Raw genomic sequence first — 15,620 nt, 5'->3', positions numbered from 1 at the left:
AAGCACAAATCTTCCTTATGTTTTGTTTTATTCAAGTTGTGTTTGTAAGAAAATTATATTGCATGGTAACTAGACAAGAGCCTCCTTGAATATCTATAGAGGTTAAGGTTTTCCTATCTGGAACAGGGAACATGAGGAAAGAGAAAGTAATATGATTATTTGAACTTATGGTTTTGAAGATAGACCATTGTTTTTTCTGAAGTTTATTCTAGATAGGTATTTTGTTGCTGAAATATGTGGGCAACATTATCGTTGGAAACTTAAATTTGAAAAAAATAAGAAAAACAATTTATTTCTTTTTCATTTAGTGTTGGAAAGGTCACTGTGAAGAATATGGCTCATGATAACATTCTTGCAAAGCCTTTAGATGATTTTAACTTAGGTAAAATTGAAGTTCTCCAAGGTTTTTATATAGATTTTTCAGGAAACACCTAGAGTTTATTAGGTACAGAACTTGTTTCTAAGAACTAGAGAGCAGAGAAAGGAAAGTCACAATGTATCAACAAAGGATCATAAAATGATAGTAGACACTAAAGATATTTCTAAAAAAGAGATCATTAGAACAGGAGGAATATACAAGTAAAGAGGCACAAATCCTATGGGACAATCTCAATCTTGCACATGTAGTGTTGGTCTAACTTCATCTACCAACCAAAAAAGGAAAAAAAACTACTACAAGCTAAAAACTGGTTGGTGATGAGCTATCAGGTGGCGATGATGATAGATATCCTTTTTGTAGAGTAACTCTAGAAATATAACACACAGTTGAATCAACTAGATCCAAGATTCCACCTGAAACAAGGAGCATTGAAGAGGCCATGAATATGGAAGTTGATAGCATTGTACTATATTAATTTGTTAGTACTTGTTTGTAAGAATTTCATAAAATGATGGAGAAAATTACCGAAGAGGAAATTACTTCGATGATCGTTCTGTCACATTGCAAGATGAAAATTATGAGAGGGGTAAGAAGAGATTGAAGATTAAAAGGGTACAACTTTTAAACAAAAAGTTTGTTGATCGAGCGGAAATGTATGTTGATTTGTCTAAGGTTGCCACACCAGGGCTGATGAAATTGCATCAAGCTAGTGGTGAGGCGCTTATGGGATTTTTAGCTGACGACAAGTAGAAAATCTTAGCTTGAAGGTAAAAATAAAAAGATAGAAGATACTTTGAGCTCGGTTCCTTTGTTGAAGACTCCACTACCAATACGTGAACCACCATTGGTAATTTCTAGTCCCGGCGGATCTCATAGATTTAAGAAACCTAACATTCTCCTTAATGCAGTGAAATCATATATTATTAGCAATATATATGAAATATTATGAATTATTGAATCTACATGGCAAAATGCTTACGATTTGCGACATTTAAGGCGGAGAACTAAGTATTATGTCGAGTTGGTAAAAAGTGAGCTTGAGGGAGACATGGAATTCATAGACAATGACCTATTGAATTTTAGTCATAAGCTTGACTTACTGTCTAAACTAGAAAAAGATAAACAAGGACTGTTGGATGCTGATCAGACAAGGTAGATCAAGGTTGTATGGTCTGAGAAAATCATAACATTACATTATTTTTAGTGTGGAGGCATAGAAAATATAAAAGTTGATGTGTAGCTCAAGGTGGTAGCAATTTTTCGGGATTTAAATGGTCCATGCATTATATATGAGTCTAAATTAATTCTAAAAGACAAATTGATGGTTGAATTGGAGGAACTGAAACAATAACAAAGGTTGTAGCTAAATTCTGCAAAGCTCAAATTTCAAAGTTTTCTCAGACAAATTCTAGTGAAGAACCAAGTTTGCATATAAAAAGTCTTGGTGGTTCAAGAGCAACAAAAAAAGTATCTTATTGTCACGGTATTTTATTGTTATTGATGGCTAATTATTTTATCTAGGCTACTCCTATAAAAAATATTAGTTCTTTGAAAGCATGATATTTGAAAATCATTAACAGCATGGTTAGCAACATTGTTTTGAAGCTGGAATATTTAAAGAGACACACACTTTGTGGGCTTATATTTGCGCCCAAGCCATTTTATTGTAGACTTCAATATTGTAAATCAATGGTGCCCTCATAAAATTAGACATTAATTTCAATTTAATTTCAATATTTTGTGCCCAAGCCATTTTATTGTAGACTTCAATATTGTAGGCATTTTTGGGGAACTTTGTGTTTTTTCCCTATCTTTATGATCCTTTATTTCGACAGAGGTTCCTGTAACTTTCATGTATATTGATCTTTATATCATCTTAATATAATCTATGTTGCTTTTTTTCTCTGAAAAAAAAAAATCAAGGGTGACCTCATAAAATTAGACATTAATTTCAATTTAATTTCAATATTTTGCATTTATGCAGAATATTTGATAGTGAAAAACTTTCATGACATGCATTATGACCCAACTCGAAATTACATTAATTTCAATATTGCGCATTTATGCAGATGATGTTTTTTTATTAAAAAAATTAATGACATACATTACGACCCAAGTCGAAATTTCAATATTGGGCATTTATGCAGTTTTTTTTTTTTTTTTATTAAATCAATATTGGGCTCGAGGTTTAGTCTACAAGTCAACTTTCCGAAGTCCGCATAAAGCCCCTGGCCCACTATTGGAGGTTTAGTCTACAAGTCAACTTTCCGAAGTCCGCATAAAGCCCCTAGCCCACTATTGGAGGTTTAGTCTACAAGTCAACTTTCCGAAGTCCGCATAAAGCCCCTAGCCCACTATTCGACGGACACCAAGTGTAGTGCCCATAGAAGACACCGAGAGGAAGATCCCATAAGACCTTGCACACGCATTCAATGATGCTGGGGGCTTGGGCAGATATAAACACAAATGTCCACCGCCCCCCACTGGAGATAGATTCTTTGGAGAAGTATCAACCGGCCACAACTACTGGTTTGGTGAATAAAGATCGAACCGCATTTCTTTCAGCAATGTGGGATATATCCCGTATTTATGTAACGAGAGTCGCAACTGATTGCCTTCAATCAAGAATAAAGTAGAAATGTTTAAGAATTTTCGATGGACTTCCTTTCTTTTCCGCATTTCTATTCCGTGAGACTCGTGCTTGAGTCCATCTCTTGGCTTTGCAAAAGATCGACTGCATTGTATTCTTCAGTATGAATGTAAACATAATATTTTTGCATGATGTCTCTCATTATGGTTAGCGCTCAAGAAGAAAGCTAACGATTCTATGAGATGACATTGAGAATCATATTTACCAAAAAGAAGTGTTTTGTATTTCTTGTACTTTTGTAAACTGTATGATCAACTAGTGCATCAAATGTTGAAGGTAAGGCATTGAATGCATTCAAACAATCGTTGAATGATACCAATAATTCACTTAGTGATTGGAATGTTGATTTAGTGGAACTTGATCCATGTGGTAGTTGGTCCCACGTCAATTGTCTTAGTGGTCATAATGCAACTATCACTTTGGCCAACATGGGCCTTTTAGGGACCATATCACCTCAGATTGGCCAGCTGATGTTCCTGACTTACCTGACTTTAGAAGGTAATTCATTAACAAGAAGCATACCACCTCAATTCGGGAACATGACTAGTCTACAAAACTTGAATTTGGAAAAAAACCTACTCACACGAAAGTTTAAGTGGGATAGTCTTATTGAATCACTTACAAGAATTCTTTCCGAGAACAGAAAATGACTATGGAAATATTTGTGGCCAAAAACGAGTTGTCTGTGTGCAGTAGGAATTTGAGAGATTATGCAATGTAAAGCTTCCTAGAAGATCAATAAAGGAAAATAAAATTGATTCTAGATCTTGTGATGGATTGCAATATGTGGTGTTTCTTTCTCTTTGTTATTTTCATTTTTGTTTTTGTTCATTTCAGGTAAATTTATGATGTAGCAGCTTCTTGTTTAACAAAATACAAATTTGTTTGTGAAAATACATGTGTTTTCTTTGAAGGAAGCCTTAATTGGGTGCTCCATTACCTCCTCGTTATCATCTCCTTTGTTCTCATTGTTTCATTGGCCATTTCCTTCTCAGGGTGTAAACATTGGATTCCTTTTGGCCCAATGTGATAAAATTTGTTCCAAACTATTTCCTCTTTTATTTATAAATTTTTAGAGTCTGCATTCACTCAAGTAAAGGCTAATTTAGTTGAATGAGTTAATCTTCAAGATTAAGTTAACATTATACTAAATAGTGTCCTATCCCCTGACAATCATCTTATTAAAATGCTTATCAAGTTTTGTGGATGTCCTAGGCACTAACCTCCTATAGCCAAAGGTTGTCTTCAAGGTTACAACAACATGCAACATATTTCAATGATATAACTGACTTTGTTGCAGAGGAAATTAGCAAATGGCTAATTACTTTTATTAGTGTGATTATGTCTTCCGGATCCATTGCATTTTGTTGTTTTTTGTATCGACGTTTCGAACCATTCTCTGTGGTTCATCATCAGGATTAGATATGTGAAGAAGTCAGAGAATGATGAGTTATAAATAAAAGTTATGGTAGGTAGTGTAAAGGGCCGACAGGTTACGATTAAGGTGTGGTTTTTAATTAATTTATAATTAATTAAATTTAAATTAAATTTAAATTTAAGTTTAAATTTAATTATGATTTTTGTTTTAATTTAATATATTTTCATTTAATTTAATTTTGATTTAATATGATTTGATAATTTAATTTAATTTTAATTTTAATTTGATTTAATTATAATTTTATTCAGTGTAATTTTACTATGTTTTAATTTAATTTTAATATAATGTAATGAAATTTAATTTAATATAATTGAATTATTCTTAGTTTGATTTAATTCTAATTTCTATTTTTATTTTATTCTTTTTTAATTAATTTAATTTATTATATATATATATATATATATATATATAAAATAATTATTATTATTATTTTATTTTATTTATTTATTTTAAGATTAACTTAATGGATTAGATGATTTAGTTTATTTTAATTTTAATTTAATCTAATCTAATTTGTTTTAATTTAATTTAATTTAATATTAATTATCTTTTTAATATAATTTATTTAAATTAAATTAAATTAAATCAAATCTTTTTTAATTTAAATTTAAATTTATTTTAGTTTTAGTGTAGTATAATTTAATCATGATTTATTTTAATTAATTTAGTTATAATTCTAATTTTAATTTTAATTTAATCTAATTTAATTTTAATTTTTAGTTTTAATTTAATTTAATTTAATATTGATCAGAATTTGTCTAGGATATGGTGGAATCCCGTGTTAGCGTGGGAATCCAATTATCACTTATTTTCCAACTGTCATCACGATTTAGGTTATTGGCGTGTTTTCCTATTTCAATAGCTTCTCTAAGTTTCCTATGGTGGTAATGCTCTATTAGTGTTAACAAAAAGTACTCTAACTTGTCTTTGTAATTGCAAGAAGAAACTAGGGAAATTGAGGAGGAGATATTCAATAAACATGTTAAACAAGACATTGTTGTCGCTTCGATGAAATAATTTAGTGAAGCTAAAGTGAATAAATTTGTTGCAGAAAGCATGATCCCGAAAGATAACTGAGAGCTAAACAATATCGGGTTATGATTTTGCAAATATTTTTTTCATATTGCATTTAATGAGACTCCAATTCATTTACTTTTGCGACTAGGTATAAATATTTTGATAGGCGCTTTAGGAAACAAGTGTTATTCTCTATACCCAAAACTTTGGAAGTGGTTTACATATGGGATTTCTTTCGCATATGGATTTGTTTTTCTAGATAGCTTTGTTTTAGAGTTAGATTATCATTTATTATGTGTATTTAATTGATTATGAAATAATTGTTGCCATTTTCCTAGAATGAAGGTGCAGAAAAAAAAAGAAGAGACAAAAATGTGAAATGTTCATGGTGAATATGCTAGTGAACTCAGATATCAGAAAAGTCTTATTATAGATATAATAGTTACCATGAATATCTATGTAGTATTACTATTACTCCAATTGTATTCCTCACTGTTTAAAATTGATTGTTTTGTGAAAATTCTAAGGTTGTTTACCAATTTCATGAACAATTTAGAGATGATTTCTCTTTTTTTTTTTTATTGAAACAAAATTGTTGACATTATGATGCATGTGTTGTACTTTATGGCAACCAACTCGTAGAAGATCAACTCACTTCTATATATCTAGATGAATCTACGGAAGAGATATCAGATGTGACAGAATGCATGGGATACCGGACAACTCAAAGGAATCAGATGACAGTTCTCAGTATGACAAGTTAGCTTTGCCATCAAGTCCAAAAGGGGAGATTGTTGGCATTATGAGACAAGTGTTGTCCTTGATGGCAAATCACACAGATGATAAATTATAGTGCAGCAAAGTTATTGTCAAGTTCACGCACTTTCATGCAGAGAAAAGTTTCTTTCATATGGTGAAAAGTTCACGCACTTTCATACAGAGAAAAATTTCTTTCATGTAGAGAAAAGTTCACACACTTTCATGAAGAGAAAAGTTTCTTTCATGTAGAGAAAAGATCACGCACTTTCATTGGTTCATGGTATTAGTCCGACAATTTTTGATCCTATGGTTTTGGTCTGTGGTATTGCATCCAAAAGTGTTGATCCCAAGTATTGGGTCCATGGTATTGAATTGTTATGGTTTTTGGTCCGTGGTATTGTGAAAGGCCTAAGGCTATAAAAAGGAAAGGAGATCATTTGGCTGCACACTTATGGGTTGAATATCTTAAGGTGAGCTAGATCTGAAATACTTGTGATCGGTTGGTGAGTGATAGCTAGATCTGAATGGGTCGAGATCTCCATGGCGCATGATCAGATCTGTAGATCTGATAGTCTGGGGTATGCTTGAAGACTGAAAAACTATCTATACCCGCAGGACCGCAGGTGCGACGCAGTGCAAGTGCGGATACCCGCAGAGCAGAAGAGTGTGCAGGTGCGGATCTAGCCGCAGGACCGCAGGTGCAACACGGTGCAGGTATGGATACCCGCAGAGCAAAAGAGTGCGCAGGTGCGGATACCCGCAGATAAGAAGACTGTGCAGGTGCGGATACCCGCATATCAGAAAGCAACACAGGCGTGGATGTTCGCAGATGTCTATTGGTGAAGTTACGGACCCTGCTTGAAATTTGTTTTAACTGCCTTTGACTATTCTAGAGGGTTTTGGGTTCATAATTGATGTCTGATAACAGCATGATTATGTTTAGCTTCAGTATTGATGGTTGAATGGATCAAGTTCTTAATGACTTATCTTTATGTGATTTGATGGACTAGATCTAGTTGCTAACTCACATATTATCCTTGTATATGTATTGATCTGGTGAATGGGTGATTCAGAAGATTGATTGATGATATTAATGGGTCCAGTATGAAAATTGGATGAAACGTGGCCTTTAAGATTATGTGTTGTGCTTCAGGTGTATCCAGTCTAAAAATTAATGAAACGTGGTACCCGGAGGAGAGAAGATTGTAGGCCGGAGCCTACGTACTAGCATCTTAGCTAGTACAAGAGCTAAGGGGGTGGTAGCTCCCTTCTAGTAGCAGTTGAAAACTTTGGAGCATCGTAGCAGGTAGCAGCCTACGTACTAGTAAATGGATCGGCTAGTACAAGATCTATGGGGGTTGTAGCTCTCTGCAGGTAGAAGCCTGCATACTGGTATAAGACTGCACCAGTAAAGAAATATTGTAAAAGTATTTTCTTATTAAGAAGAAGATTGAGATGACTTGCAGTAGGTGGTTTTCTCCCACATTGGGTTTCCACCTTATATCATGGTGTTCATGTGTGTGGCTTATGTGTGATGATCTGTTCTATTTTATTGCATCTGTTTACTGTTAATATGGTTGATAATGTTCTAATGCACTTATTAAGGATCTACTAACTGAATCATAAGAAGTTGTGGAAGTAGCATCTTAATATGGAAATGAAAAAGTTTTATTGATGTGATAATACTGATTCACCCCCCCTCTCAGTATTATTTCCAACAATTGGTATCAGAGCAGGACCTTTTGTAGAAGCTTGATCGCTTGAAGGAGATCCGTGGAATAATGGGAAAGAAGCTTAAGAAGAAAGCGCCTAAGCAGAAGAAGACATCTCAGAAGAACTATGACAGTGGGAGAATCGATTGGGGATTATGTGGAAGAAGCACTTCAGATTCAGAATCATTTCAGAATGAAGATGAACTATCAGGTATGAATTTGTTATCCTCTGATGTTCCAGCTATCTATCCATTTGGAAAAGATGAAAGTGATAGCGAAACAACTGAATTTGCTTTTATGGGTGAGCAAGAAAGATATCAAATAGAGGCAGAATTTAAAAGGCTTATAGACAAAATTAGAGATCAACAAGATCTATTGAACAAAAGGGAATGTGTCTTCAAAGAAGAAGCTGCCAAACTAAAAGATCAACTAGAGGAAGGAAACAAGGTAAGGAAGTTATTCAAGGACAAATATCAAAAGTTGCAGGATGAAGTAACATCACTAAGAGATGAAGTCAATGAAAGAAGCACAACCATCAAGAAACTGAGAGATAGATCTAGTTACTATGAAAGCCTTGAAGCCACGATCCGCTTGCTAAAAGAAGATCTTGAAGAATCAAAGAAGCAGAATGAAGAACTACTCCAAGCTCATGAAAATGAAGTTCTTGAACTAAGACGTCAGTTGGAAGAAGAAAGAAATGTTGAAGAAAACGTGAAGAAGCAGTATCTTGAAAAGGAAGAGCAACATCAAGTTGAGGTAAATATTCTAAAAGATAAATTAGAAGAAAAGGATAAACTCTTATGATTTCAAGATAGTACTAAAGTCTTGGATGATATTCTTGATAGTCAAAGGTCTCCTGCTATCAAAACTGGTCTTGGTTTTCATGAATCTATTGAAGGTGAATCTAGTTCAAAAAGTAAGACAAGGGACTCGACTGCAAAATCTGAAATGCTCAATAAGGAGATGAAAGGTCAATCTCATCATCAACCAAGGAAAGAAATTCTTCAAAGAAAATCTTTTAATCCTCCTATGAATAATGTTGAATGTTATGTATGTCATAATCTTGGACATGTTGCAGCCAGATGTAGAAGAAGAAGGGTTCAAGACCATCATGCAGAAAGATCATCACATTCAAGGTGCTTTAATGGATATTGCTTTGCTTGCAATATGTTTGGTCACAGAGCTGTTGATTGCTATAGAGGAAATATGAGACATGTAGGATGTTACACATGTAACAAGCTTGGACATATAGCTAGGGAATGCAGGAACAAAGTATGGGCACCATACCAAAAGGAGAAAACATCATCATCACACTTGAAGATGTGGAACAAGAAAGAAGTACAGTCAGAAAGAGGTGGCACAACAAAACATACAGACATAACAGAATCAGAGGGAGCTGGAAGTGTAAAACCTCAGTGTCCTAAATCTCATACGCAAGTTTCTTAAAGAGAAGTCACATATATACGCGAGTTGGTTACGGCATAGTCGCGTATATGGTTGTTTGAGGAAAGGCAGTAGGGACAGGTTCAGGAAAAGGATCAGTTATGATTTGCACTGTTTGATAATGGTTACAATTTGCTGATGATGTGTGGAAATACTTGATGGTTAGAAGTGTTTTGTTTCTAACTTGATAATGATGATGTCTTGATACTTCTTGCTGATATGCATGATCACATCTGACAGTAAACAAGATGGCACAGGTTTAGGGGGAGCATATGCTTTTAATGCATTGTTGGCATTATGGTTAATAGTCCTTGGTGATGATGCTTATATGGATAAATGATTCATCTTGCTATGATGATTCTTGGGGTTACATAGTTGATATTTAGATCAGATTTGTGGTTGATTCTCTAATGATGCTTACATGGTGATCTTTATAAGGATAAAGAAAAGTACATAACTTGAATTCACATCTTCTTTACTTGATGATGAGTCACTCATATGCTGTTGTCGTCATATGCATAAAGATCATATATTACAGTTATGATGCAGGATTCCTATTGTTCTTGGCACATATATGGATGAGGATTGTTGGCTGGATACATGGATGATTATTCAAAGTTGCATTGTTGGAGACATGATGATGATGAGTTCTTACCTATTGATGATAGGTTTTTTCGTACATATGTTGATTGATGCAGATATTCCCAATTGATGATACTTGGTCCATGCAGATCTGGATGGCTATGGTGTTTCTCACATATGATAGAATGATTTTGTATATACAAAATTCCGTTTAAAAGGATGAATTAATACGGACATACCTTGATGATTCATGCACTAATACAAGTTGCTGGTTTAGTTGCTATTGCCAGATGCTACGGAGCAGATCATACAGTGTCATTGCTAATGTTTATCATGATCTTATTTAGGTGTTTGGTCTCTGTTATAAATTTCATGTATATCATTTGATGTAAAGGTCATATCAAGACTCATGATGTAATAGAGTGTCTCTATCTATTGTAGTCATTTGATGAGATCTCTTCAGGTCATGTAACGACCTATGTTGGTTTCCCCACTATGCCTGGGATGAATGATGTTATTCTCTTATGTTATCATATGTAAACTTTTGGTATATCACCATTGTGATGGGAGATAGATGTATGTATGAGTATTTGGTGATAGGAAGGTCATTCTCTTATGTTATCATATGTAAACTTTTGGTATATCACCATTGTGATGGGAGATAGATGTATGTTTGAGTCTTTGGCGATAGGAAGGTCATTTATGAAGTATAGAGTCATGTTATTCTTGTAGAACATCTTTTTGCAGACCTTGCTTACAGTCAGGGGGAGCATGAACAAGCATATTTCATCAAAGCAGAGATTTCACCATGTTCTCAGAAAGAGCATGGATAGATTGGTGCACCATGGCATATACAAAGGGGGATCTCATTCAGAGATTCCAGCAGGTACTGAGGAGGAGTATGGACAGCAAAGGAAGAGAATATATTGGTCTGCCCTTTGCCCTTGATGTCAAAGGGGGAGAGTGATTTGGTATTGCTGCCATCAAGTCCAAAGGGGGAGATTGTTGACATTATGATGCATGTGTTGTACTTGATGGCAACCAACTCGTAGAAGATCAACTCACTTATATATATCTAGATGAATCTACGGAAGAGATATCAGATGTGACAAAATGCACGGGATACCGGACAACTCAAAGGAATCAGATGACAATTCTTAGTATGACAAGTTAGCTTTGCCATCAAGTCCAAAGGGGGAGATTGTTGGCATTATGAGACAAGTGTTTTCCTTGATGGCAAATCACACAGATGATAAATTATGGTGCAACAAAGTTATTTTCAAGTTCACGCACTTTCATGCAGAGAAACGTTTCTTTCATATGGTGAAAAGTTCACGCACTTTCATGCAGAGAAATTTTTCTTTCATGTAGACAAATGTTCACGCACTTTCATGCAGAGAAAAGTTTCTTTCATGTAGAGAAAAGTTCACGCACTTTCATGCAGAGAAAAGTTTCTTTCATGTAGAGAAAAGATCATGCACTTTCATTGGTTCATGGTATTAGTTCGACAGTTTTTGATCCTATGGTTTTGGTCCGTGGTATTGCATCCAAAAGTGTTGATCCCAAGTATTGGGTCCATGGTATTAAATCATTATGGTTTTTGGTCCGTGGTATTGTGAAAGGCCTAAGGCTATAAAAAGGAAAGGAGATAATTTGGCTGCACACTTATGGGTTGAATATCTCAAGGTGAGCTAGATCTGAAATACTTGTGATCGTTTAGTGAGTGATACCTAGATCTGAGTGGGTCGAGATCTCCATGGCGCATGATCAGATCTGTAGATCTGATAGTCTGGGGTATGCTTGAAGACTGAAAAACTATCTATACCCGCAGGACCATAGGTGCGACGCAGTGCAGGTGCGGATACCCACAGAGCAGAAGAGTGTGCAGGTGCGGATCTAGCCGCAGGACAGCAGGAGCGACACGGTGGAGGTGCGGATACCCGCAGAGCAGAAGAGTGCGCAGGTGCAGATGTAGCCGCAGGACCGCAGGTACAACACGGTGCAGGTACGGATACCCGCAGAGCAGAAGAGTGCAGAGGTGAGGATACTCGCAGATAAGAAGACTGTGCAAGTGCGGATACCTGCATATCAGAAAGCAGCACAGGCGCGGATGTTTGCAGATGTCTATTGGTGAAGTTGTGGACCCTGCTTGAAATTTGTTTTAACTGCCTTTGACTATTCTAGAGGGTTCTGGGTTCATAACTGATGTCTGATAACAACATGATTATGTTTAGCTTCAGTATTGATGGTTGAATGGATCAAGTTCTTAATGACTTATCTTTATGTGATCTGATGGACTAGATCTGGTTGCTAACTCACATATTATCCATGTATATGTATTGATCTGGTGGTTGGGTGATTCAGAAGATTGATTGATGATATTAATGGGTCCAGTATGACAATTGGATGAAACGTGGCCTTTAAGATTATGTGTTGTGCTTCAGGTGTATCCAGTCTAAAAATTAATGAAACGTGGTACCCAGAGGAAAGAAGATTGTAGGCCGGCGCCTACGTACTAGTATCTTAGCTAGTACAAGAGCTAAGGGGGTGGTAGCTCCCTTCCAGTAGCAGTTGAAAACTATGGAGCATTGTAGCAGGTAGTAGCCTGCGTACTATTAAATGGATCGGCTAGTACAAGATCTATGGGGGTTGTAGTTCTCTACAAGTAGAAACCTGCGTACTGGTATAAGACTGCACTAGTACAAAAATATTGTAAAAGGATTTTCTTATTAAGAAGAAGATTGAGATGACTTGCAGTAGGTGGTTTTCTCCCACATTGGGTTTCCACCTTATATCATGGTGTTCATGTGTGTGGCTTATGTGTGATGATCTGTCTATTTTACTGCTCCTGTTTACTGTTAATATGGTTGATAATGTTCTAATGCACTTATTAAGGATCTACTAACTGAATCATAAGAAGTTGTGGAAGTAGCATCTTAATATGGAAATGAAAAAGTTTTATTGATGGGATATTACTGATTCACCCCACCTCTCAGTATTATTTCCAACAATTGGTATCAGAGCAAGACCTTTTGTAGAAGCTTGATCGCTTGAAGGAGATCCGTGGAACAATGGGAAAGAAGCTTAAGAAGAAAGCGCCTAAGCAGAAGAAGACATCTCAGAAGAACTATGACAGTGGGAGAATCGATTGGGGATTAGGTGGAAGAAACACTTCAGATTCAAAATCATTTCAGAATGAAGATGAACTATCAGGTATGGATTTGTTATCCTCTGATGTTCCAGCTATCTATCCATTTGGAAAAGATGAAAGTGATAGCGAAACAACTGAATTTGCTTTTATTGGTGAGCAAGAAAGATATCAAATAGAGGCAGAATTTAAAAGGCTTATAGACAAAATTAGAGATCAACAAGATCTATTGAACAAAAGGGAATGTGTCTTCAAAGAAGAAGCTGCCAAACTAAAAGCTCAACTAGAGGAAGGAAACAAGGTAAGGAAGTTATTCAAGGACAAATATCAAAAGTTGCAGGATGAAGTAACATCACTAAGAGATGAAGTCAATGAAAGAATCACAACCATCAAGAAACTGAGAGATAGATCCAGTTACTATGAAAGTCTTGAAGCCACGATCCGCTCGCTAAAAGAAGATCTTGAAGAATCAAAGAAGCAGAATGAAGAACTACTCCAAGCTCATGAAAATGAAGTTCTTGAACTAAGACGTCAGTTGGAAGAAGAAAGAAATGCTGAAGAAAACGTGAAGAAGCAGTGTCTTGAAAAGGAAGAGCAACCTCAAGTTGAGGTAAATATTCTAAAAGATAAATTAGAAGAAAAGGATAAACTGTTACGATTTCGAGATAGTACTAAAGTCTTGGATGATATTCTTAATAGTCAAAGGTCTCCTGCTATCAAAACCGGTCTTGGTTTTCATGAATCTATTGAAGGTGAATCTAGTTCACAAAGTAAGACAAGGGACTCGACTGCAAAATTTGAAATGCTCAATAAGGAGATGAAAGGTCAATCTCATCATCAACCAAGGAAAGAAATTCTTCAAAGAAAATCTTTTACTCCTCTTATGAATAATGTTGAATGTTATGTATGTCATAATCTTAGACATGTTGCAGCCAGATGTAGAAGAAGAAGGGTTCAAGGCCATCATGCAGAAAGATCATCACATTCAAGGTACTTTAATGGATATTGCTTTGCTTGCAATATGTTTGGTCACAGAGCTGTTGATTGCTATAGAAGAAATATGAGACATGTAAGATGTTACACATGTAACAAGCTTGGACATATAGCTAAGGAATGCAGGAACAAAGTATGGGCACCATACCAAAAGGAGAAAACATCATCATCACACTTGAATATGTGGAAGAAGAAAGAAGTATAGTCAGAAAGAGGCGGCACAACACAACATACAGACATAACAGAATCAGAGGGAGCTCGAAGTGTAAAACCTTAGTGTCCTAAATCTCATACGCAAGTTTCTTAAAGAGAAGTCACGTATGTACGCGAGTTGGTTATGGCATAGTCGCGTATATGATTGTTTGAGGAAAGGAAGTAGGGACAGGTTCAGGAAAAGGATCAGTTATGATTTGCGCTGTTTGATAATAGTTACAATTTGTTGATGATGTGTGGAAATGACTTGATGGTTAGAAGTGTTTTGTTTCTAACTTGATAATGATGATGTCTTGATACTTCTTGCTGATATGCATGATCACATCTGACAGTAAACAAGATGGCACAGGTTTAGGGGGAGCATATGCTTTTAATGCATTGTTGGCATTATGGTTAATAGTCCTTGGTGATGATGCTTATATGGATAAATGATTCATCTTGCTATGATGATTCTTGGGGTTACATAGTTGATATTTAGATCAGATTTGTGGTTGATTCTCTAATGATGCTTACATGGTGATCTTCATAAGGATAAAGAAAAGTACATAGCTTGAATTCACATCTTCTTTACTTGATGATGAGTCACTCATATGCTGTTGTCGTCATATGCATAAAGATCATATATTACAGTTATGATGCTAGATTCCTATTGTTCTTGGCACATATATGGATGAGGATTGTTGGCTGGATACATGGATGATTATTCAAAGTTGCATTGTTGGAGACATGATGATGATGAGTTCTTACCTATATGATGATAGGTTGTTTCGTACATATATTGATTGATGCAGATATTCCCAATTGATGATACTTGGTCCATGCAGATCTGGATGGCTATGGTGTTTCTCACATATGATAGAATGATTCTGTATATACAGAATTCTATTCAAAAGGATGAATTGATATGGACATACCTTGATGATTCTTGCTCTAATACAAGTTGCTGGTCTAGTTGCTGTTGCCAGATGCTACGGAGCAGATCATACAGTGTCGTTGCTGATGTTTATCATGATCTTATTTAGGTGTTTGGTCTCTGTTATAAATGTGATGTATATCATTCGATGTAAAGGTCATATCAAGACTCATGATGTAATAGTGTGTCTCTATCTATTGTAGTCATTTGATGAGATCTCTTCAGGTCATGTAACAGCCTATGTTGGTTTCCCCACTATGCCTGGGATGAATGATGTTACTCTCTTATGTTATCATATGTAAAATTTTTGTATATCACCATTGTGATGGGAGATAGATGTATGTATGAGTCTTTGGTGATAGGAAGGTCATTC

Source organism: Pinus tabuliformis, chromosome 1_2, assembly GCF_031772625.1.
Source record: "Pinus tabuliformis cultivar Carrire ecotype Pingquan chromosome 1_2, CPIR1, whole genome shotgun sequence".
In the NCBI taxonomy this organism is placed as follows: domain Eukaryota; kingdom Viridiplantae; phylum Streptophyta; class Pinopsida; order Pinales; family Pinaceae; genus Pinus; species Pinus tabuliformis.
Note: the sequence above shows the minus strand (reverse complement) of the source record.